Here is a 24,359-nt window from a genome sequence, read left to right as displayed (position 1 = left end):
GCCTCCTAGTCTCTATGGTTAAGGAGAAGATGTTTTATCATGCTACGATATGGTCCGATGCACAAGCTCGCTGCTCTAAGCTTATTTCTGCACAATGCCACATTATTTTACAGGTTTCAGATCTAATCCTAATTTTATAGGTAAATTTTACTGTCTAGGTGTTTGCTACTACACAGGGCACGGCTAACCATTACTGCCCAGTGGACAGCTCTGCGCAGAGAAAAAAAGATTGAAAGCTGACTCATACCCTCAAGCCTATAAATGACTGCACTGTGAGGTTCATAGATGTTTACTAGACTAATGGCCACAAGGGCCTTTTTAAGTCTAGCCATGTATCCTAAATATCTGACAAGTTATGATACCCTTGATAAATGTAAGCAGGGGCCTGGGAGGTGAACTATTTACAGGTTGCCTGTGTTCATTAAAGACATAGGTGACAAACCAGGGATGAATTTCTGGTTCCCTATCCAATTGTCCAAGTTGCACTTGAATTGGGTTAGGGAGGAACTCTGCATGGTGAGCCTGTTCGATAGATGGGGTAATCTCTGGGATACATACCTATCTCTCCAGCAGGTCCTATTTATATCACAGACAAGGTTTAAGTCTTTAGAATGGGTCATTCTGGTGCTGTTTGTTTTGTGGATAAGCAGGAGGTCCATCAGTGTGGGGTCTGATAATTCCCTTTATATCAGGCATAAACTGCTCCTCAAAAGCCTGTAGGAGACAGAATACAGAGATAGAGCCTTGAGATGGTCTGCATAGGACATTTTACTTATGGCCTGTATTCTCTGTATCCTGTAGTCCTTCCCAACTCAGAGAAACCAGGTAAACACCTAATGTCACAAGATGTCTGATCTTGGAATTTTTTTAATGTAAAAGCACAGCAAAAGCCACTCTCAAGTGCAGACTGGACAACAGACAAGTACCAAAAATTGTGGGCTGGGATAATAGTTAAGGTGTTTACCTCATAGACACAAGGTGCAGGGTTTGATTCTCACTCTTGAAAGACATTGGGTAGGGTTAAAATGGGCCACAACAGCACCTACCTAATACTTATCTAGGAATCCTTTGTTGGGAGGGTGGCCTAATGATTAAGGTGTTTGCCTTACAAACACAAGGTGCAGGGTTTGAGTCTCACAAAGGATAATTGGCTAGGCTTAAATGGGCAGTTAGCTTAGTACTAATCTCTGAACCTAAACAACTAAGCCCCTGGTTAATTCCCTCTTCTGCAATGAGATTTGGAGGCACACAGACTAGAAGAGCTAAGAAACAGAGAAATTACTATTTGTGACACAAAATTAAATAAAAGCTCAAAAAACAGTAGCACTCACTGTATAAAGCTAGTACAAGTGCATTTAATCAAGAAAATATTCTTAGCTTAGATGGCTATGGTTGCAAATGAATCACTGTGAAAGTGTTGCAGAGTTCATTGTAAGAGAACATTTCAAGGTCTCTACTACTGTGAGCTCATAACGTTTAACCTAATGTAATGTGACTTGAATGACAAGTCATCTTGGGCACTGCCCCCCTGCAGCATCTTATGTTCCACAGGTATATTTTCTTTTAGTAGTAATAATAGTAGTAGTAGTAATAATATTAGTAGAAGTAATACTTTTAGTAGTGGTAGTAACAGTAGTAGTAGAATTAATAGTAGCAGTATTAGTAGTATTAATAGTATTAGCAGTAGTAATAGTTTTATTAGTAGTTACAGTAGTAGTAGCATTAGTAGTAGCAGTAGTAGTAGTACTATTAGTAGTATTAATATTATTAGCAGTAGTAATAGTTTTATTAGTAGTTACAGTAGTATAGTAGTAGTATTAATAGTAGTAATAGTTTTAGTAGTAGTAGTAACAATAGTAGTAACATTAGTAGTAGCAGTACTAGTAGTATTAGTAGTAACAGTAGTAACACCAGCAGTAGAAGTATTAATAATATTAGTAGTAGTAATAGTTTTAGTAGTAGTAGTAGCAACAATAGTATTAGCATTAGTAGTAGCAGTACTAGTATTATTATTATTGTTAGTAATAGAAACACCAGTAGTAGTAGCAGGGGTGCTTTATTTACTTATTTATTTTTTAGAGCAAAGACACATAGCTCTAAAAATAAATAGGGAAAGAGCACCCCCATAAGGCGGTCACCTTGTTCCCTTATGCGTAAGGTTGCCCCTGAAGATGTGGCAGAGATCAGAAGAAGGCAAAAGGAAATTAAAACATTTAACAATGAGATAGATGAATTGTGTGACAGAAGACCTGTAACAGTCAGGTATGACTGTTGAAGTAGGTAGGAGAGTGGCACTGAATCAAGAGGGGTGGTGATAGTTGATGTGACACACTAACTCCATGTAAAAAATGGGAAAATGTGGTTGCCGATAATGATAATTTAGACCCAATCAAAAGTGTAATTCCTTGCATCAATGTCCAGACTTAGAACCATGTAAAACAAGGAAGGGATGATTTAAATATAGATATGGCAGCAGTATCTTAGTTCTGATGTAGTTCCGGTAGATAGGGGCAAAAGTGCTAAACTGTCTGGCATTATTTTTTGTGTAGTTGTGTGTAATAAAGAGAGTTATTTGGCTGTATTCTGTTCTCACTTTCTGGTTCAAAGTCTGAAAATGATAACTGAGAGTTCATATATTCACAAAAAAGTTCATAATGTCATTTTCCGTCAATAAGACCTTGTAAACAGAGACTATATTCTGTTTTACAAAGCATAACAGCTTCACCTAGTGACAACACAATTTACAAAAAAAACAAAACAGGCAAGGACTTCGCTTTCATTGATAAGAAATTTACAAAAAGGATATAAAGACATGAATTCCCAAGCAGATCACACTGCAATGTTTTGTAACTTTTATACGAGAAAAGCAGAGTTCAGTGGTAACATGTTTATGGGTCCAGTTTTGTAAAAAAATGCAATTCTGTTTCATCTGTGTGATGTTTATGGAAAATTCAGTGAGTTTGGGTGATTATCAGTATTTCAAAAAACTTATCTCACAAAGAGTGCGCTGATAGCTTGTAACAGAGATAGACTGACAGATTAGCATGCAGACTGAGATAGAAAGAGATATTGTCATTGTGTAATGGGACTCGTGTTTTTAAAGAAAAGCACTGAAACACAAAGCAAGGCAGTCAACACAATTATTAATTTATTTATTTTCTTGCCTTCTGGGAAAGGCTCACCAATAAATAAACAGCAAAAATTATATATATATATATATATATATATATATATATATATATATACTATTTGACCAGTTCTCCTTCCATTTATTCTGTGATCTTTTATTCCACAAATGCATTTCTTTTTTTATTTAAAGGTTCACCGTTGTGTAAGATTTTTATAAAGAAATATAAGCAGAAATAATACTGAAATATAATAGACAAATAGACATATATATATGTGTGTGTGTGTGTGTGTGTGTGTATATATATATATATATATATATATATATATATATATATATATATATATATATATATATACATACACATACACACACCAGACACACGCACGCATACACATGCATGACTGTTGCATATTTTTTTTTATAACATACAGATTTGTTCTGCTACTGAGGTTTTACAATATATATGTACTGTGAATGCTTGGTATTAGCATAGCTGATGTTTGTACAACAATGCAAGATTACAGAGACTGGTTCGGCTATATAAACCATCAGGCATTACAAACAAGTAAATAAGTAACATATGAATACGTTATTACAAGAAAGGTGCAGGCCACCATGAGTTGTCCAATCTGCAGTTGATTCTGTCTACAAAATATGCTTATGAGTCCTTTGGCATGCTGATTTCAAACCCCAACAATACAGCCCTCTTTTATCTAATAGGTTCATAGGAGTTTACTAGGCTAATTGCAAGAGGGTCTTTACAAGCCTAGCCATGTTATACCCGTGTTCCCTAATTGACTTTGGTTATAAGCAGAGTGAGTTTATGATCAACACCAAATGCCCTGTCCATGAAGGATATAGATGCCACCCCCCGGTGTGAATTTAAGGTCTCCCATTCAATTGTCTAGGTTTCACTTGAATAGCATCATTGAGGAACTCTGCTTCACATGAATTGGGAGTTTATTCCAGAGCAGTGGCAAAGTCTGGGAGATATAACTGTCTCTCTAGCATGTTCTGTTAATGTTACAGACTAGGTTGAAATCCCTGCAGTGAATGACTCTTGTCCCATTTGATTTGCAGATATGCAGCATTTCCATTAGGCAGGGTCAGAGACTGCTCTGTAGGCCAGACACAAGTCACTTCTAAGCAGCCTTTAGGATGCAGAGTACAGTGACAGGGCTTTCAGTCTTTCCATGTAGGTCATGTTTTGGAGGGCCTAAATTTTCTTGGTGAGAAACCTCTGTGGTCTCTCCAGCTGTTGCAAGTATCTAGTGAGGTACATGCTGAAAGGAAGAGTTGTACTCCATTAGTGAACTGATAAGGGTTAAGTACAGAGGAGTTATAACATCCTTAGTCTTAGATTTGATGCCCTTACTTACGAGATGTGCAACGTAGAAGGCTTTCCTTAGCACTGTGGACACATGGTGATCGAAGTTTAGATTGCTATCAACCTGTGTTCCCAAATCTCACACCACTGGGTTTGAGATTTGGGGGGTGCTGTCAATACTGTAAGTTACAAGGACTTCCTCTTTGCCAAAGGGGATAATAATGCACTTTTTTGTGTTTAGATTTAGTCCATGGCTTTGACACCAATCATTTTTCTGTGTTAGCCCCTTTTGTAATACTCTAACATCATTTGGGGACTCAGTGATTGCACCTAGTTTGCAATCATCAGTGAACAAGGTAAGCCATGTGCCATCTACTTTCACCTGGACTTCTGAGAAATAGATTCCAAACAGTAGAGGACCCAGCACAGATCCTTGTAATGTGCCACTGGTAACTGGTCTACTGGTAGAGGTGGAATCCCCAACTTTGACAGTATGCATGCTGTCATGATCCAGTTGGCTACCTGTCTAGTGATGTATGGGTTAATCCCCATCTGGGAAAGTCTCTCAATGATACCTGAGTGGGGAATTGTGAAAAAAGCCTTGTTTAAGTCAAGATATGTGGTATGTACTCTTCTGACTTCATCTAGGCCTTTGGTGACATTCTCAAAGAAGTCCACCAGATTCAATAGGCATGATCTACCCTTAACAAAGCCAAACTAGGTTGAGTTAACAGTTTGAAGGTTGCCTATGTCCTTGTTGATAAGGTCTCTCCCTTTTTAATTTCTCCAAATCTTTTGAGTTTCTAATACCATGACGGGAATGGACCCCATTCCTAAGTCAAAGTGCAATTAAAGTTAATGAAATTAGTATTGTTTTACTCTGTTATGTCAGCCAAAAGTGCTCTTCTCAGCACCCACAATGTGCCCAGTAATGACTCCTTCTGTAATGGGTGTATTGGTAACATATCTACATATGATGATAGACTCTTTTTTATAAGACCCATTGCTCCTACTACAATTGCAACTTTCTTGGTATCCTTCTTCCACATTGCTCTTGTTTCTGCTTGCAGATCCTGATGTTTTATAAACTTGTGTCTCTCTGTATGTAGGAAACTGTAGTCACTGAGTGTGGCAATTACAATGGTCAATGGTACTTTTGTCTTCTTTTCTTGGACTACTATATCCACTTTTCTAGCATCTATCTTTTGAATTGTTGATAATGGATGATCCCATTTTTCTATGATGCTTTGTGGTTCATGTTTCCAGTGCTTCTCAGCCACTTCAAAACTATAATGTTTGGGCAATCCTCAGTGCAACAGTCTTGCTACACTATTGTGCCTTTCAGTGTACAGGCCCTCTGCCTTTAGTATGTCACAACCAGCAACAAGGTGTGCGACTGTTTCCAGTTCAGTTTTACAAAACCTACATTTATCTGTTTCTCCCACATGTTCAATTGACTTTGTAAATCAGCATGTACGTAGACCACTGTCTTGGGCTGCCAGTATTAACCTTTCATCTCTTGGTTTGAATTCACCTCTCCTTAACCATTCCTGCATCTGTTCCTGATCAACATGAGGTTCTTCCAGAAGTTTGCTATACTTGCCACTATATTTATGATTTTTCCACATTTCTTGCCTTTTCATCTGATCCTTCACCTTATATTCTTTCTTTTGTTTTTTTGGCGCATTCAGTTGCTGTCTGATTTTTATCTACTTCTGGTTTGATTTCCATTCCTGCTTGACGTCGATATGCTTCTGCTAGCCTAAGCAGGGAAGTCATCTTGGATTTATTCTCTTCATGTTTCAAAACTTTCAGTACATTTGGGTCTTGTGAGGTCAGCAGATATATGTGAAATCCCACGATTGCAGATCTGTACATGTAATCAATTTCAAGGAGGCCCATCTCTCCTTTGGAACGGGGAATATATAATCTTGGTATGCACTGATTTTTATAGATCATCTGGTGAGCGTGAAGCACTGGGCTGGCAACTCGGCACCATAAAATCTACTGCCAATCATTAGCGGACCGGAGTTCCACTGTGGCAACCCCTAACCGGGAAAAGCCGAAAAGACAAACATTGACCTTCTGCAACCTATTTCTTTCATTGATTTTAATATATCTATCTTTGTCCATTAAATCAAGCAACTCTTCCCTTATTTCATTTTCTTCCAAACTAAGGGCACATCCTTTGTTTACCACTTCCTGTAGACATTCTAGAAAGTTATATAGCATCTTCTTGTGGCACCTTATCTTCAATTTCATCCTGTGCCATCTGTTGCTTTGTCATATGGGAACTCACTGGCCTATTGCTCCTCAACGTTGACTGCATCAGAGTTTCCGCAGTCTCCTGTCCCTTCCCTTGCTGTCTAACTTTAATCGAATGTTTATACTGGTTTTCTGTGGAAACCTCCAAAAATATCTTGATATGGCATGTGACCAATTGCTTCTTTTTTCACTGATTTCCCCTTAATTTGGATATCCATTACTCTATCCTGTTGTGGTGCTTTCTGCATTAGATTTTCTACACTGAATCCTTCACTTTGTAGGTGCTCCATAACCTCAATTTCTATGTTTTTAACTTCTCCATTACTAATCTCCTTTTCTACTTTTCCTCTTTGTCTTCTTATTTTTTTGTCTTATAAGATTTTCCATATCCGGATTCCTTTGCCTATATTTCACTTCAAATATCTTTGGTGCTGCTCTTTTTGTACTAGTTCATTTTGCTTTCTCCTTGGCATAAATATTACACCATATTAAATCTCCTTTTCTTTCCCATGTTCATATTTCTTCTTCGGATGTCTCCTGATCTTCCTATTTCTCCTTACTTTGGGGACTCACTCCATCATGCTGTGATGCAGTCTGTGTTAGACTTTCTATATTAAATCCTTCACTCCCCAGACACTCCATAACTTCAACGTCTGTTTCCTTAACTTCTGCTTTACTAATCTTTTCCACATTCCCTCTTTGTGATATCAGTTTTATTACTGTGAAATTTTCCATATCTGGATGCCTTTACCTATATTTCTCTTCAAATAACTTTGTAACTGCATTCTCTATATTAGTTAACTTGGCTTTCTCCTTTGCATAAACATTGCACCATATTAAATCTCTCTTTCTTTCCCATGTCCATATTTCTTTTTTATACTTTTCAAAAATGTCTAGGTTTTGTTGTTTACATTTTCACACTTCCTTTGATGCTTTTTTTTCCAAACAGATCAAAGTTTCTTGATCTATATACTGTTTTTCAAAAATCTGTTGTATTAATGAACACGAAGTTTTATTTGAAGCTTCTGACAGTTTTTCTTGTGAAAGTATTTTTCTTTCTTCTAATTTCTCTCTTAATATCTTTGTATATCCTCTGTCTGGTAATTCTGGGCTTTTTGCATAATAGTAACAATACATAATGTCTTATCCTCAATAGTCCACTCTAGCATCTTTATGGCTCGTCTTTGGCCTATCAGTTTTTGTGATTTTCATGGACTGCTACTTCTTTCTACAACAGGGAGGCCATCTTGAGTCTGGCCTATCTCCATTGTAGGAATGTTTCTGGATTTTGAGGATACTACACTGTCATTTTATTCCCGTCCTGGCACCAGTGTGCCTACAAGTATTAGGCAATTTTTTATCCTGGGACTTGTGCGCCCAGCTATCTTTTTTTGTTTTTAACTTACTTCTGTCCATGATATATGTTATATAAATACAGTCTATATATCAGTGTCACCTTGGTGAGATTTTGTGAAAAACAGGGTCCACCTCACGAAGGTACTCACCAAGACTTGATGATGAATTCAATTTCAGCACTGATACTCTCCTTTGCTTGCTGACTTTTCATGTCTTCATTATGACCACTCATAAAGTCCATTAAGATTCTTTCCATAGCCTTGTAGATAAGGCTGGTGTGATGTCACCATGCTGGGCAAGTAGTCAAGGAGCCTGAATCCTCATCACTGTACAAATGGCTACAGTCAGTATTTCCAGATGCAGACCTCTCTGCATCAAGCAAAATTTCCCTTAAGAGCACACAGGGAACACAGTCAGCCCAGGGTCCGGATTTCTTTATCTGTCTCCTATAGGTCCCCAGTAAGACTCCCCACTGGCACAGCTTCAGATTTAAGTCCTCAGCTGAGTGCCCAAGCAAAGTCCTCCACCACTCTCTGTGAAACCAATGCTTCCAGTCCCTGCTCCAAGTAGCTGACACACACACACACACACACACACACACACACACACACACACACACACACACACACACACACACACACACACACACACACACCTTGAGATTTGATTTGCTCACACACACACACACACACACACACACACACACACACACACACACACACACACACACACACACACACACACACACACACACACACATCTGGGAAAGGGTGGCACAGGTTTACTAGCTATGCCCCCTTCTGCCCACACTATAAGCTAGTTATCACTGCCACCAGGCACTACAAAGCCAGCTACCTAAGGCTCTTACAAGGGTACCCAATTATACTGAGAAAAATCAATATTAATATAAATGGTAGTCTGATCAGCTGCAAGGCTTTCAGGAGTGGCCAGAGTTGTCACCAAATAAATATATACAAATACTCTAAAAGCTTAAATATTTTCTAAAAAAGGAAAAGCCACAATGAAAAGTTTAAATATATTTAGTAATAATAAATAATAAAAGAACAAGAAACTACTAAATATTTATTTATGGTAAACACCAGCGTTTCGGTCACAGGGAATATTAAAAATAACATATGTCACCATGCTGGGCAAGTAGTCAAGGAGCCTGAATCCTCACCACTGTACAAATGGCTACAGTCAGTATTTCCAGATGCAGACCTCTCTGCATCAAGCAAAATTTCCCTTAAGAGCACACAGGGAACACAGTCAGCCCAGGGTCTGGATTTCTTTATCTGTCTCCTATAGGTCCCCAGTAAGACTCCCCACTTGCACAGCTTCAGATTTAAGTCCTCAACTGAGTGCCCAAGCAAAGTCCTCCACCACTCTCTGTGAAACCAATGCTTCCAGTCCCTGCTCCAAGTAGCTGACACACACACACACCTTGAGATTTGATTTGCTCACACACACACACACACACACACACACACACACACACACACACACACACACACACACACACACACACACACACACACACACACATCTGGGAAAGGGTGGCACAGGTTTACTAGCTATGCCCCCTTCTGCCCACACTATAAGCTAGTTATCACTGCCACCAGGCACTACAAAGCCAGCTACCTAAGGCTCTTACAAGGGTACCCAATTATACTGAGAAAAATCAATATTAATATAAATGGTAGTCTGACCAGCTGCAAGGCTTTCAGGAGTGGCCAGAGTTGTCACCAAATAAATATATACAAATACTCTAAAAGCTTAAATATTTTCTGAAAAAGGAAAAGCCACAATGAAAAGTTTAAATATATTTAGTAATAATAAATAATAAAAGAACAAGAAACTACTAAATATTTATTTATGGTAAACACCAACGTTTCAGTCACAGGGAATATTAAAAATAACATATGTCACCATGCTGGGCAAGTAGTCAAGGAGCCTGAATCCTCACCACTGTACAAATGGCTACAGTCAGTATTTCCAGATGCAGACCTCTCTGCATCAAGTAAAATTTCCCTTAAGAGCACACAGGGAACACAGTCAGCCCAGGGTCCGGATTTCTTTATCTGTCTCCTATAGGTCCCCAGTAAGACTCCCCACTGGCACAGCTTCAGATTTAAGTCCTCAACTGAGTGCCCAAGCAAAGTCCTCCACCACTCTCTGTGAAACCAATGCTTCCAGTCCCTGCTCCAAGTAGCTGACACACACACACACACCTTGAGATTTGATTTGCTCACACACACACACACACACACACACACACACACACACACACACACACACACACACACACACACACACACACATCTGGGAAAGGGTGGCACAGGTTTACTAGCTATGCCCCCTTCTGCCCACACTATAAGCTAGTTATCACTGCCACCAGGCACTACAAAGCCAGCTACCTAAGGCTCTTACAAGGGTACCCAATTATACTGAGAAAAATCAATATTAATATAAATGGTAGTCTGACCAGCTGCAAGGCTTTCAGGAGTGGCCAGAGTTGTCACCAAATAAATATATACAAATACTCTAAAAGCTTAAATATTTTCTGAAAAAGGAAAAGCCACAATGAAAAGTTTAAATATATTTAGTAATAATAAATAATAAAAGAACAAGAAACTACTAAATATTTATTTATGGTAAACACCAGCGTTTCAGTCACAGGGAATATTAAAAATAACATATGTCACCATGCTGGGCAAGTAGTCAAGGAGCCTGAATCCTCACCACTGTACAAATGGCTACAGTCAGTATTTCCAGATGCAGACCTCTCTGCATCAAGTAAAATTTCCCTTAAGAGCACACAGGGAACACAGTCAGCCCAGGGTCCGGATTTCTTTATCTGTCTCCTATAGGTCCCCAGTAAGACTCCCCACTGGCACAGCTTCAGATTTAAGTCCTCAACTGAGTGCCCAAGCAAAGTCCTCCACCACTCTCTGTGAAACCAATGCTTCCAGTCCCTGCTCCAAGTAGCTGACACACACACACACACCTTGAGATTTGATTTGCTCACACACACACACACACACACACACACACACACACACACACACACACACACACACACACACACACACACACACACACACACATCTGGGAAAGGGTGGCACAGGTTTACTAGCTATGCCCCCTTCTGCCCACACTATAAGCTAGTTATCACTGCCACCAGGCACTACAAAGCCAGCTACCTAAGGCTCTTACAAGGGTACCCAATTATACTGAGAAAAATCAATATTAATATAAATGGTAGTCTGACCAGCTGCAAGGCTTTCAGGAGTGGCCAGAGTTGTCTCCAAATAAATATATACAAATACTCTAAAAGCTTAAATATTTTCTAAAAAAGGAAAAGCCACAATGAAAAGTTTAAATATATTTAGTAATAATAAATAATAAAAGAACAAGAAACTACTAAATATTTATTTATGGTAAACACCAGCGTTTCGGTCACAGGGAATATTAAAAATAACACAGATGGAAAGTTTCACATAGTTATAGAAAAACAGTTCTTCTAATCTCACTATATTTTCTTGACTAATCTAAAAGAATTACTGTTCCCTAGTAAAGTTACTTACTACCATAAGGCAAGATGATGTGGTTTCTTGTTGTCATAGAACTCCTACTAATATCTAAATATTAGTTTTGGCTTACTGAATAACATCACACACGTCTGCTCATCTGACTCTGTTTCTCATGTTATCACCAACACTAGAAGCTGACAGGATTTTGGCACCTATGTGTTACCCTACATACAGACAGAGCTTTGCTCAGATCTCCTGGAAGTCATAAAACCATAAAACCATTTCAATCTTCGTACAGGAGCTACCAACTATTTTCTAGCACATACATTGCATATCTGCCTCCATTCAAAACTGTGGGATAACATCTTTATGGCTTAACTGATAAAGTAATTTAATTTCAAGAATATTTTGCAAAGTCAGGTAGATTGAGATTAAAATCTTCACTTCCAGTGTATGCTGTTACAATGTATACATTTAATTCAGTTACAATAATACATGTACATTTCTTTCCCTTCTAGCAGGGCACACTGTTGATACATTTTAACACAAGCAAACCTCACATGTACATTTTCAGCGCAAGAATTTGTACAACTCAGTTTAATATACAAATGACATATAATTATTTTCAAAATTACAGCTAACTGTGCTGGCATATATTACAAATCCACTGCCCTGTTTCTCCTGACATGGCTAGCAGTACTCCCATCATCACACCTTTGCCCCCTTTAAAGACTCAAGCTAGTTTTTCAAGTGCCCTTTGAGAAATGTTGCGTGAGAGGAATGATCCTGTCATGGGAATACAGTACCCCATACCCTGTCTTGACAGCCCATCTGCATTGGCATTGCTAACCCCAATATGGTGCTGCACTGTCATAGCGTATGCCTGCAACCCTAGACCCTTAGTAACTTGGAATTTTGCGGGCTGGCTTAATGTAGCCATGTTAAGGGATTGTTTTCTGTAACTACAGTGAATTTCCTTCCATACAGATAAGGCTGAAGTGTCTGTAGTGCCCATACTGTGGCTAAACATTCTTTTTTACTGCTGCATAACATTCCTCCCTAGGTTGGAGTCTATAGGTGAGATATACCACTGGGTGCTCTTCTCTCTCTGAGGAAACCTGGCTGAGTACAGCCCACAACCCGTGGTTCAAAGCATCCACCTGCACAACAAATTTTTGTTGTAATCTGGACTAGCTAACACAGGAGGTCCTCCCAAAGCCCCTTTAAGCTTTTGGAATGCCTGCTCACAGGCAAGGCTCCACACTACCTTGTCTGGCCTGTTTTGCCTCTTCAGGTCTGTGAGGGGAGCAGCTATTGTACTATAATTGGGAACAAACTTTCTATAGTTCCCCACTGTGCCCAAGAATGTCCTCACCTGCTTTTTAGTAACAGATGCAGGCCATGCCTGAATGTCTCCCACTTTGACAGGTTCTGGCCTGATCGTACTGCTTCCCACTCTATGTCCCAGGTAGGAGGTATCTGCCATATCCACCTGATCATTACTAGGCTTAATGGTTAATCCTGATTCTTGCAGTCTGCCCAGGACCACCCTGACATGCTGAAGGTGCCCATGCCAGGAATGGCTGTAGATAGCAATATCATCCAGGTAAGCAAGGGCATAATCTTCTGCTCCTGCTAGGATATGATCTACCAGCCTTTGGAAGATAAATGGGTCATTTTTCATCCCAAAGGCCATCTTTGTGAACTCGTAAAATCTGAAAGGAGTCACAAAGGCTGACCTTTCTCTAGCCATGGGATTCAAGGGCACCTGCCAGTAGCCCTTGGTCAGATCAATAGTGGTCAAATACTTAGCCCCACCCAGCTGCTCCAAGGCTCCATCTGTTCTAGGCATGGGGTAAGCATCTGACTCTATGTGACTATTTAATTTCCTGTAGTCTACATAGAACCTGGTGCTCCCATCTTTCTTTGGTACGAGTACCACTGGGGAAGCCCAGGGACTGCTGGACACATGGATTACCCCCAGTCCCAACATTTCCTGTATTTCCTCCATCAGAGTCTGTCTAACTCTTCAGGCACCCTGTAAGGAGCCTGCTTTATAGGCCTTTGTGGTCCTGTATCAACATGGTGCTGCACCAGGTGGGTGCACCTAGGTTTCCCAGTGATCTTTTCCCCAAACTCCTGTAACACTGCTTGCATTTCTCAAACTTGGGTAGTTAATAGTCACTGGGATATTGCTACCCCTTCCACTGAGGTGTCAATCTGAGCCTCACTGAGGAGAGTGGTCATTATATCTCCCTCAGACTCCCCCTGGTATCCACTGCAAATACTCAGCACCAGAGCCTCCCTATCATGGTAAGGTTTTATCATATTAACATGATGCAATGTGTGTCCCTGCCTCCTGCCTAGCCATTCTACCATGTAGTTAACATCACTGACCTTCCTTACCACTGTGAAGGGTCCCTCCCAAGCTGCATGCAGCTTATTGTGTCTGACAGAAATGAGGACCATCACCTGCTGTCCCACATCATACTCTCTGGCTTGAGCAGTTCTGTCATACCAGACCTTTTTCTGCTGTTGGGCTTCTGCCAGATTTTCCTGGGCCAAGCCCATGAGCTCCCTGAGTCTTGTCCTGAGGTTTAGGACATATGATACAACAGACTCCTTCTGGGATTCACACACCCTCCAACTCATCATGAATCAAATGTAAAGGTCTTCTCACCTTATGGCCATACAGCAACTTAAAGTGTGAAAAACCAATGGATTCCTGGGGTACCCCTCTGTAGGCAAACAGCAGATGGGGAAAATAATTGTCCCACTCTCTTTTAAACTGGTCTGTGAATGCCTGTTACATGGTCTTTAGTGTAGAATTCAACCTCTTCACAAGACCATTAGTCTGGGGGTGGTAATGGGTGGTCTTTAGGTGCTTCACTTCACAGTGCTTCCACAGACAAGCCAGCAGGTCTGACATGAAATTAGCACTCTTTCAGTCAGTATTTCTCTTGGCAAACCTACCTTGCTGAAACTCCCTATCAAAGCATTTGCCAACTTTTCTGCCTCAACGGAGGACAGAATCACTGTCTCAGGGTATCTAGTAGCATAATGTACTACTACCATGATATACTTCTTCCTTGTGGAGCATGGGGTACCCAGAGGCCCCACAATGTCCATAGGTACCCTCTGAAATGGCTCCTCAATCACAGGCAAATGCATTAAAGGAGCTTTGACCTTGTCTCCTGACTTGCCTACTTTTTGGCACTGCTAACAAGTCCTGCAGTACCCTGTTACATCCCTTCCAATCCCAGGCAAATAAAAATTCTGCATAATGCATCTCCTGGTCTGCTTTATGCCTGTATGACCTGTAAAATAAACGTCATGGGCTATGGCTAGAAGTGCCAGAGGGTAGGCTATAGGCACTACCCATTGCTGTATTACCTCACCCTCTAGCCTTCTCTCAGGGGTCCACTCTCTATAAAGAAACCATTTGTTCCAGTATACAGACCCCTTTTCCTTGAGAATCAGGTGCTTCCTAGCTAACTCCATCAAGCCATTTAGTGTAGGGTCTGAGAACTGAACCTGTCTCAGCTCTACTTTTGTCACTCTTCCCAGCTCCCCTTCCACAGGAAGTCTGGAATCCTTTGAGAGTGTTGCCTCACTGCCAGCCTGGGTACTACCACTCACATCTGCCCTTGCAGTCACTCTGTCTAAGGGAACATCAGTACCTACCAGCAGCTGTGTCTCACCTTCAGGATCATTGCTACAGGGTAGCTCCCTCGCTGAAATAGCCATACTACCACCCCTGGCTTCAGGTGTGGTGTCTGTCTGGGTTTCCCCAAGGCTAACAGACCCACATGCCTGTCTCCAAGCCTGACCCCATGTAACTGCATGCACACAGAGAGTACTGCATTATCAAAATCATTCCTTATCAAGACATCTGTGGGGATGTCCTCAAACACACTTACTTGCTTGCTTCCTTTTCCACCCTCCCAGTCAAGGTGAACCCTGACCAAAGGCATTTGGAATGGGGTCCCTCCTAAAGCTCTGACTGGAGTGGACTGCCCAAGCAAGTACTGTTCCTCTTTAAACACTGCAGGCTTCACAATGATTATGTCAGAGGCTGCGTGTCTCTTAGCAGTGGCCTGTTTTCATCCACTAAGATAGGATATAATCTCTTGTGATGGTTTGGTACACCTGTTGTCTCCAGACAACTTAGCAATGATATACTGTTATGCTGACTTGCTGGTTCCCCCACCTTTTGTTGCCCACCTTGCCTCCGTGGACATCTATATGCTACATGGCCCCACTGGTTACATTTAAAACATTTAACCCTTGATCTTGGCCATATACCTAAACTTGTGGCTTCCCCTTTTACTAGGGGACTCTGTTGGGGTGGTTTAGGCTGCCCATCATGGGCTCACTTATATCCATGTACAGCACTGGGTATCCCTTTCCTGTGCAGTGATGCCCTGCTTGCTTAGTAGAGATCCCCCTGTTTCCCCAGTTCATCTGCACAGTTGCACTCTCATTCTGATAACCAGATTCTGATGTCCTCAGACAAAGTGATAAGGGCTTGTTCCCTCACCAACAGGTCTGTGAGCCCTTCAAAAATGGTGACCTGGCATCCACTCACCCACTTATGAAAATAAGCGCTTGACTCAGCAATATAATCACAAACACTTTCTTATGCTCACAAAACTTATTTTCTGTAAGCTTCAGGTGTTAACTTAAAACATCCTAGTAAATAACATTTGGCTTTTTTATAGTTTAAGCAATCAATGTCAGATGTTGTAGGAAACAGCAGTTACTGCTTTACCATGGAGTAAGGGGGTCAGGAGCTGCACCCAGAGCCATTGGTCAACATTATACTATTTAGATACACTTTCAAATTTATGAAAAAAAGTATCAAAATTATTACCCCCTGTAAATTGTGGAAGAAATTTACTGACTTTTATTGTTTCTGGGGTTCGGTTATTCCCTTCCCCGTTACCTCCTTCTGGGGTTCGGTTATTTCCTTCCCCATTACCTCCTTCTGGGGTTCAGTTATTCCCTTCCCCGTTACCTCCATGTACCTCAAGCATCTCCCTCTCATATTGATGCTGCTTCCCATTTTCTTCAACCTCCAAATGTCGCTGTCTCGCTATTGTTTCTAATTCCATCTGTTTTGCCTCCCTCAGTCTCTCCACTATATTCTAATTCCATGTGTTTGGTCTCCAGTTCAAGTCTAAGTCCAGACAGATTTCGTTCCCCTGAGGAAAAGGTGAACTGTCCTGTTTCTGAGGGCTCCAAATTCCCATCACCAGACTGGTTATCCTCCTGGCTGCTGTCTGAGCTGAGACTAAGGATGAAATCATTTCCTGTTTAGTCAGGTTGGCATACATCAGTCCTTTGGATTCGCACACCTTGGCCAACTGGTTCTTTGACAACTTGCCATAATCCTTTGCTGGCATTTTTGCCTCCTCTCCCTGACTAAACTAAACTAACAAAAAAATAAATAAATGAATGAAACTGTTGTGATATGAAATGTTCATCTTGTGGCTGCTTGAGAGTACACCTTAAGTGACAACTGCTTATAGGCTACAGAAATTCAATATCCACACCACTGATCAGCAATATGTAACATCCCCATGCTGGGCCAGTAATTAATGAGCCTGAATCTTCACCACTGACACTGGAGAGGGATGTTCACTTGGAATACAAATGGCTACACTCAGTATTTCCAGATGCAGACCTCTCCGCATCAAGCACAATTTCCCTTAAGAGCACACAGGGAACACAGAAAGCCCGGGGTCTGGATTTCTCTATCTGACTCCCTCCGGGTCCCCAGTAAGACTCCCCACTGGCACAGCTTCAGAGTTAAGTCCTCAGCTGTGTGCTCAAGCCAAGTCCTCCACCACTCTGTCTTTGAAACCAGTGCTTCGTGTCCCTGCTCCAAGTAGCTGACACACACACACACACACACACACACACACACACACACACACACACACACACACACACACACACACACACACACACATGTCCCTGCTCCCAGTAGCCGACACACACACACACACACACACACACACACACACACACACACACACACACACACACACACACACACACACACACACACACACACACACACACACACACACACACACACACACACACACACACACACACACACACACACACACACACACACACACACCCCTTGAGATTTGATTTGCACACACACCTGGAAAAGGCTGGCCCAAGTTTACTAGCTATTCCCCTTCTGCCCAGACTATAAGGTAGTTATCACTGCCACCAGACACTACAAAGGCAGCTACCTAAAGGCCCTTACAAAGGTGCCCAATTATACTGAGTGAAATCAGTATTAATACAAATGGTAGTTTGAAGAGCAGCAAGACTTTCAGGAGTGGCCAGAGTTGTCACCAAATAAATATATGCAAATACTTTCAAAGCTTACTAGAAACTACTAAATATCTATTTACAGTAAACACCAGCATTTCAATCACTGGGGATATTAAAAATAACACTGATGGAAAGTTTTGCACAGTTATACATAAACAGTGCTTCTAATCTCACTATATTTTCCTGACTAATCTAAAAGAATTACCGCTCCCTAGTTAAGTTACTTACTACCACAAGGCAAGATGATGTGGGTGAGGGGGTCCTTGTCAGATCCAAGACAGAATACAGAATACTGAGAGCAAATGCCTACTAATATCTAAGTATTATTTTTGGCTTTCAGAATGACATCACATACATAGGATCATAGGAAGTTACTAGGCTATTTCCCCTGAGGCACTTATAAGCCTAGCCAAGATTTTTGCTCATGTTTAGACAAGTCAGCACCCAATGACCCTGTCCAGCAGGGACACAGGTGGAATCTCAGGGGTGCATTTTCTGTTTCCCATCCAGTTATCCATGTTGCACTTAAAATGGGAAAATGAGGTACTCTGCTTGACGTGGAGCGGGAGTCTATTCCACAGATAGGAGAGTCTCTGGGACACAAATCTGTCCTGCCAACAAGTCCTGTTGATGTCACAGACCAGGTATAGGTCTCACATGAGGGTTGCTTGAGTGGAGCTTGACTTGTAGATATGCAGCAGTCCCATCAGGGCGGGATCTGAGATTGCTTTGTATGCCAGACAGAGGTCACCTCTGAGAAGTCTGTATGAAACTGAGTAGAGGGACAGGGCTTTTAGTCTATCTGTGTAGGGTTGATGTTTGAGGCCCTGGATTCTCCTTGTGAAGAACCTCTGTGGTCTCTCCAGCTGGTGCATGTCCTTTGCGAGTTACATGCCGAAGAGGGTGTTGTACTCAATAATTGGCCTTATAAGGAAAGAATATAGGGATGTTATAACCTCCTTGCCCCTGGATGAGATACCCTTACTTATGAGGTGGGCCATGTAGAAAACTTTCCATACAACGGAAGCAACATGGTGGTCAAAGGTCGGGTTGTTATCAACCTGGGTGCCCAAATCTCTCACAACTGATTGCATGCTTAGGACATTGTTATTAATGTAATATGTGGGGACGTCACTCTCCCAAAAGTGGATGATGATGCATTTTTTGGCATTCAGCTTGAGACCATGTTTCAGGCACCAGTCAATTGTTTGGGTGAGTCCCTCTTGAAGGAAGTCCACATCACTTGGGGAAATTGATGACCATGCCCAGCTTGCAGTCATCTGCAGAACTGCTCAGCCATAGCCCATTGGTTTTGGCCTTTACCTCAGAGAAGTATATCCCGAATAACAAAGGCCCCAAGACTGGTCCCTGGGGTTCACTGCTCATTACGGGTCTACTGCTTGAGGTGGCTTCCTCTATTTTGGTTAGGTGGGTTCTATCAGTGAGCCTGTTTACTACTCATCTGGTAACATATGGACTGATGCCTAGTTGAGAGAGTTTATCCATTATGCTCGAGTGGGGAATAGTGTCAAAGGCTTTGGCCAGCTCAAGGTAAGTGGTGGGCACTGTCTTCCCCTCGTCCATGGCTTTGATGACTGTCTCAAAGAAGTTGACCAGATTTAACAGACATGGCCTCCCCTTGACAAAGCCAAACTGTATGTGGTTGAGTGTTTGGAGGTTGGCAATGTCCTTGTTAATGGCAACCATGATAATCTGCTCCACGGTCTTGCAAATCAGGCTAGTTAAGCTGATGGGTCTATAATTTCCCGGATCGGTGGAGCTCCACCTTTGTGTAAACGGATGAAAGGGGCTGTCCTCCACATGGCTGGGACAAAGCCGGTGCTCAGGCTTTGGTTGAATAGGGTGCATAATAGTGCTGCAAGTTCATGCCTGAGTTCATGTAGGATGCCTGGGATTTTATCAGGTCCCATGGAGGCGGTATTTTTTGTCTTTGAGAAGGCAGTGATGACCTGTTCCCTAGAGATAATGATAGGGGGCAGGCACTTGGGATGTCCTGATTTACTGATGGGGGACAGAGGGGTGAAGTTTTTACTGAATCTGTCAGCCAGTAGGTTGGCTATATCTACAGTGTTTGTGTATGTGGTGTCCTTGACCACCAGTTCTGAACAGATCTGGGTGCTACCTTTGAGATTGCAGACATATGTGAAGAAGGCCTTATGATTGTCTCTAGTAGATGTGGCCAATTTGGACACAAAGATGGCTTTAGAGGATTTCACTAGTGCTCTTACTTGCTTGTTCAGGCTAAGGAGAAATTGCTTCCAATTGGGCACCTGCTCCTTCTTGGTCCTGGACAGCATTTTTCTCCTTTAGTTATATAGTTTATTTATTGCAGATGTCCACCAGACAGGTTTACTCTTCCTTGCGGAGGATGTTTTTATCCTGTCTGGTATTCCTGATTCCATGCATCTATATAAATGCTTATATAGTACTTTGGTGTAAATTTGGACATTTGTGCCAGTTCCTACAGAGGGGTAGGGGGCTGTAAAGTTTGCACCAAATCTGTCAGGTAGCAGGTTGGCAAGTTCCTCTATAAGTTCTGCACATAGTTGGGCATTCCCTTTTAGATTTCATACACAGCTAAAGAATGCTTTATGATTATTTTTAGCTAGGGATGCTAATTTAGCTTTGTAACTAGCTATAGAGGACTTTACAAGATATCTGATTTGCTTGCTCAGGCTGTGGAGGGTATTCTTCCTCTGCTGAGTAAGTTCCATCTTGTTCGTAGACATCAGTTTCTTCCTTTTGTTATATAGCCTATTTATACTTCAGATGCACCAGGGTGGCCTGTTTTTTTGGGAGAACCTGGTTTTGATCCGGTCAGGTACAGCCAAGTCTATACAGTTGTTTAGGTGGTTATACAGAACATTTGTGCATAGGATACATTATTGACTGTGTTAGCAGGGGTTTTGAAACTTTTTATACCATCACCTAGGAAGCTATAGTCTGCTTTGGAGAAATGTATCTGTTTTTTTGCTCCTGTGGGGGAGTCATGTCTGATCATTACTTCTATCGAAACAGATTTATGGTCTGACCTTACCAGGGAGCGCAACACACAAGGGGTAGTTCCCTGATCCTCCCATGTTGGTGAGCACTAGGTCCAGGACATTTGAGCCCTGTGTGGGGGTGTGGACCAACAGTTTCACGGCATTTGAATTAACAAAATCCAGGAACCTTGTGGCAATTGTGTTTGTGCTCATGTAAGTCACCCAACTGATGGAAGGACAGTTGAAATCTCCCATGACCAAGGAGCCTGGCTGTATGCTGAGCGACTCTAGCAAGTCCAGGTAGGCAGTGTGCTTCTCCTGGTTCATGGTGGGGGACCTGTAACTAGCGAAGATAACTATTCTATAGTTAATTGGACCTGGAGTAGCTCAAGAGAGTCATACTGTTTCACAAGTCTCAAGGTGTATTTAGATTTAATGAAGATGGATAAACCTTCGCCTTTGGTGATTTTACTCTCTTTTTGGGGTCTGAACTTGTTCATAGGTTCATAGGTTCATAGGCGTGTACTAGGCTAATGGCCCTGGAGCCTTTACAAGCCTAGCCCATAGGATTACCCTGGCATCATGCCACCCAACCTTTGTTCCTAGTGCCTCTGTAAAGTAGAGCCACTGGAGTGATCCTCAGGGTGAATTTTCTATTTCCCATCCACTCATCAAGAATTCTCTTGAAGAGGGCCAGTGAGGCACTCTGCTTGACATGTATGGGAAGTCTATTCCATAGCATGGGCAGTCTCTGGGTTATGAACCTGTCCCTCCAGCTTGTTCTGTTGATTGTGGTAATGAGGTTGAGGTCCTTGATGCGTGTAGTGTGGAGCGATTGGGATTTCTTTAGATGTAGCATTTCTAACAGAGCTGGGTCAGACATGGCTTTGTAAGTCAAGCAGAGATCACCTCTAAGTAGGCGATATGAAACAGAATAGTTGGAGTCTTTTGAGTCTGTCCATATAGGACAAGTATTTAAGGCCTAAGATCCTCTTTATGAGGTATTTTTGCGGCCTCTCCAGTTGTAGGTGTCTAGTGAGGTACATGCCAAATGGGGCATTGTACTCGATGATTGGCCTAATGGGGGAAGAGTAGAGGGAGACAATGACCTCTTCTTCCTGGATGCAAAACCCTTAGTAATGAGATGTGCTACATAGAAGGACTTTCTGACTACAGTGGCAATGTGGTGGTCAAAAGAGAGGTTGCTGTCAACCTGTGTTTCCAGATCTCTTATGATACCTTCTGTGTTCAGTGGACTACCATCAATGTGGTAATTTGTGGGAACCGGGTTTTTCCCAAAGGGGATGAGGACACATTTTTTGGCATTGGTTCTGACACCAGTCATTGGTCTCAGTGAGGCCTTTCTTTAGGATGTCAACATCACTTGGGGAGTTAATTATGACTCCCAATTTGCAATCATCTGGGAACTTTGTCAGCCAGAGTCTCTTCATGTTGGCCTGGACTTCAGAGAAGTAGATACTAAACAGGAGTGGACCCAGGACCGAACCCTGTGGGACTCCACTCGTGACTGGTCAGCAGTCTGACTTGGAGTCAGTTGTGGAAGGTATTGTAGACTTGCATGGCCACGGTGGTCCCTGCAGTCTTGAACCATGGCTCAGTGACTGCACAGATGTCAGCATCTTCCAAGGTGAGGAGTGCTTCCAGGGAGTTCAGTTTCCTGTTTAGGTCCCTAGCATTAAGCAGCATTATCTTGAGTTTGTCTCGAGTTAATTTTTTTACATCAGAAATGTTATTGTTTTGACATTGCCTAAAAAATCAGGTTTGGGGAGGCAAACACCTTTGTCGGTATCCAAAAGCCTAGAGGAGACATGTGAAGACCATCTTTTGCAAACCAGAGTGGGCTGTCAACCATGCCTTCCCAGGCTAACAGATACTGGTACCCCTGGTTTGACAGCAGAAGCTAAGCCAATTGTTGAAGTCAATCATTTTTTTGTCTATATTGTGGCATCATCCTGGGTGAAGGTAGATTGCTGCTTAGGGCTAGAAACATAGTTGCCTGGGACACATAATCTGAGAATTCAGTCATGTCTGTCTTCATATAGCCCAGAGAGGTACGTCTCAAGTCATTCACCCCAACATGGACAACAACAGAGTCATAATGATAATTGTTGTTGAGTGACTTGAGTGTGTGCATGATTTGACGGATCCTGGCACCTGATAGGCAGCTGACCTTGAACTTCTCCTAGTCCAGCTTGGTGAGAGAGACATCTGCGTGTTTCACTATGGAGTCACCTATGACCAGGACATTTGGTTTGGAGGTGTTTTGCCTTATGAAAGTATTTGGCGAGACACTGGTGTATATATTGTTATGTGTAGTGAATTCTATTTGCTTTGCAGTGTGTACAAATGTATTGCGCGTGGAAGGTCTCTGATATTTTGATAGGCTTCTGTTGAGTACCTCTGTGTATATGGGTTTATGTGTTGTGACCTTGCTTTGTGTTATAGGTGATGTGCATGCGCTGACAACCTGTTTGATGTTTGGTTTGTTGTAACATGAGAGAATTGATCCAAATTCATAGTGTAATTAAATCTCTCACATAAGGTATTTGTTTGTATTAGGAGTAAGTGGTTGTCAGTATACATGAGACAATGACTACATTTCCTCAGGATGCCCATGTCAATCAGGCTGGCCAGAGAAATGGTTAGAAACTGTCTATTATGGCAGGTTTTTGCCATAACTACTACTATTGGGTAGTGGGCTAGTTTGACCAGATTTTGCTCTGGGATTAACAAAGGGACTTTATTCTATTGAAGGTTAGGGGTGAAAACTATGGCAACACTTCTCAGTGGTTAACTTTGTTTCCCACAATGCAGCAGGGAAGCTTGGGAGGGTTCACTAACAGATGTCTAAGAGACAATTGTCTTTCAGCATGTTTGTTTCTAAGCAGGGCGGCACTGAATCCCGTTGCACAGTGCACAGGTATTCACAAATGTGAGGCTTAAATACATGAAATTAAACACTTTTAAGCTAAACTGCCAATGGGAAAGCACATAGTGAGCTTTCCTACAGTAATCTACAACTCATATGAGGCTAAGACTACACACTTCTGCCACAAGGGTGCAGGCATGGCCCTCCTAATGTAAGATGGCTGGAATAGGGTCAAGTGTAACATTATAGTCTACATTCAGCAGGTATGAATCTAGTCTATGCTATGTACTAGCTACTTAAAACAACAGAACAGCTTTTTTTAAAGTGCAGAAAAATACAGAAAAATTCAGCAAAATGATAAACCACAGTCAGCAAAGTGCAATGGAAACTGTCAATGTACTTATTTTTTCAATTTTAGCAGTGGCAGTGGATGCTTTGGATTTCAGCAGAATCTCTCCAGACCTCTGGCAAAAATCACCAAGCACTGAGCAGCTCT

The sequence above is a fragment of the Protopterus annectens genome, chromosome 2.part1, assembly GCF_019279795.1.
Source record: "Protopterus annectens isolate FY-2018-M chromosome 2.part1, PAN1.0, whole genome shotgun sequence".
NCBI lineage: Eukaryota > Metazoa > Chordata > Ceratodontiformes > Protopteridae > Protopterus > Protopterus annectens.
Note: the sequence above shows the minus strand (reverse complement) of the source record.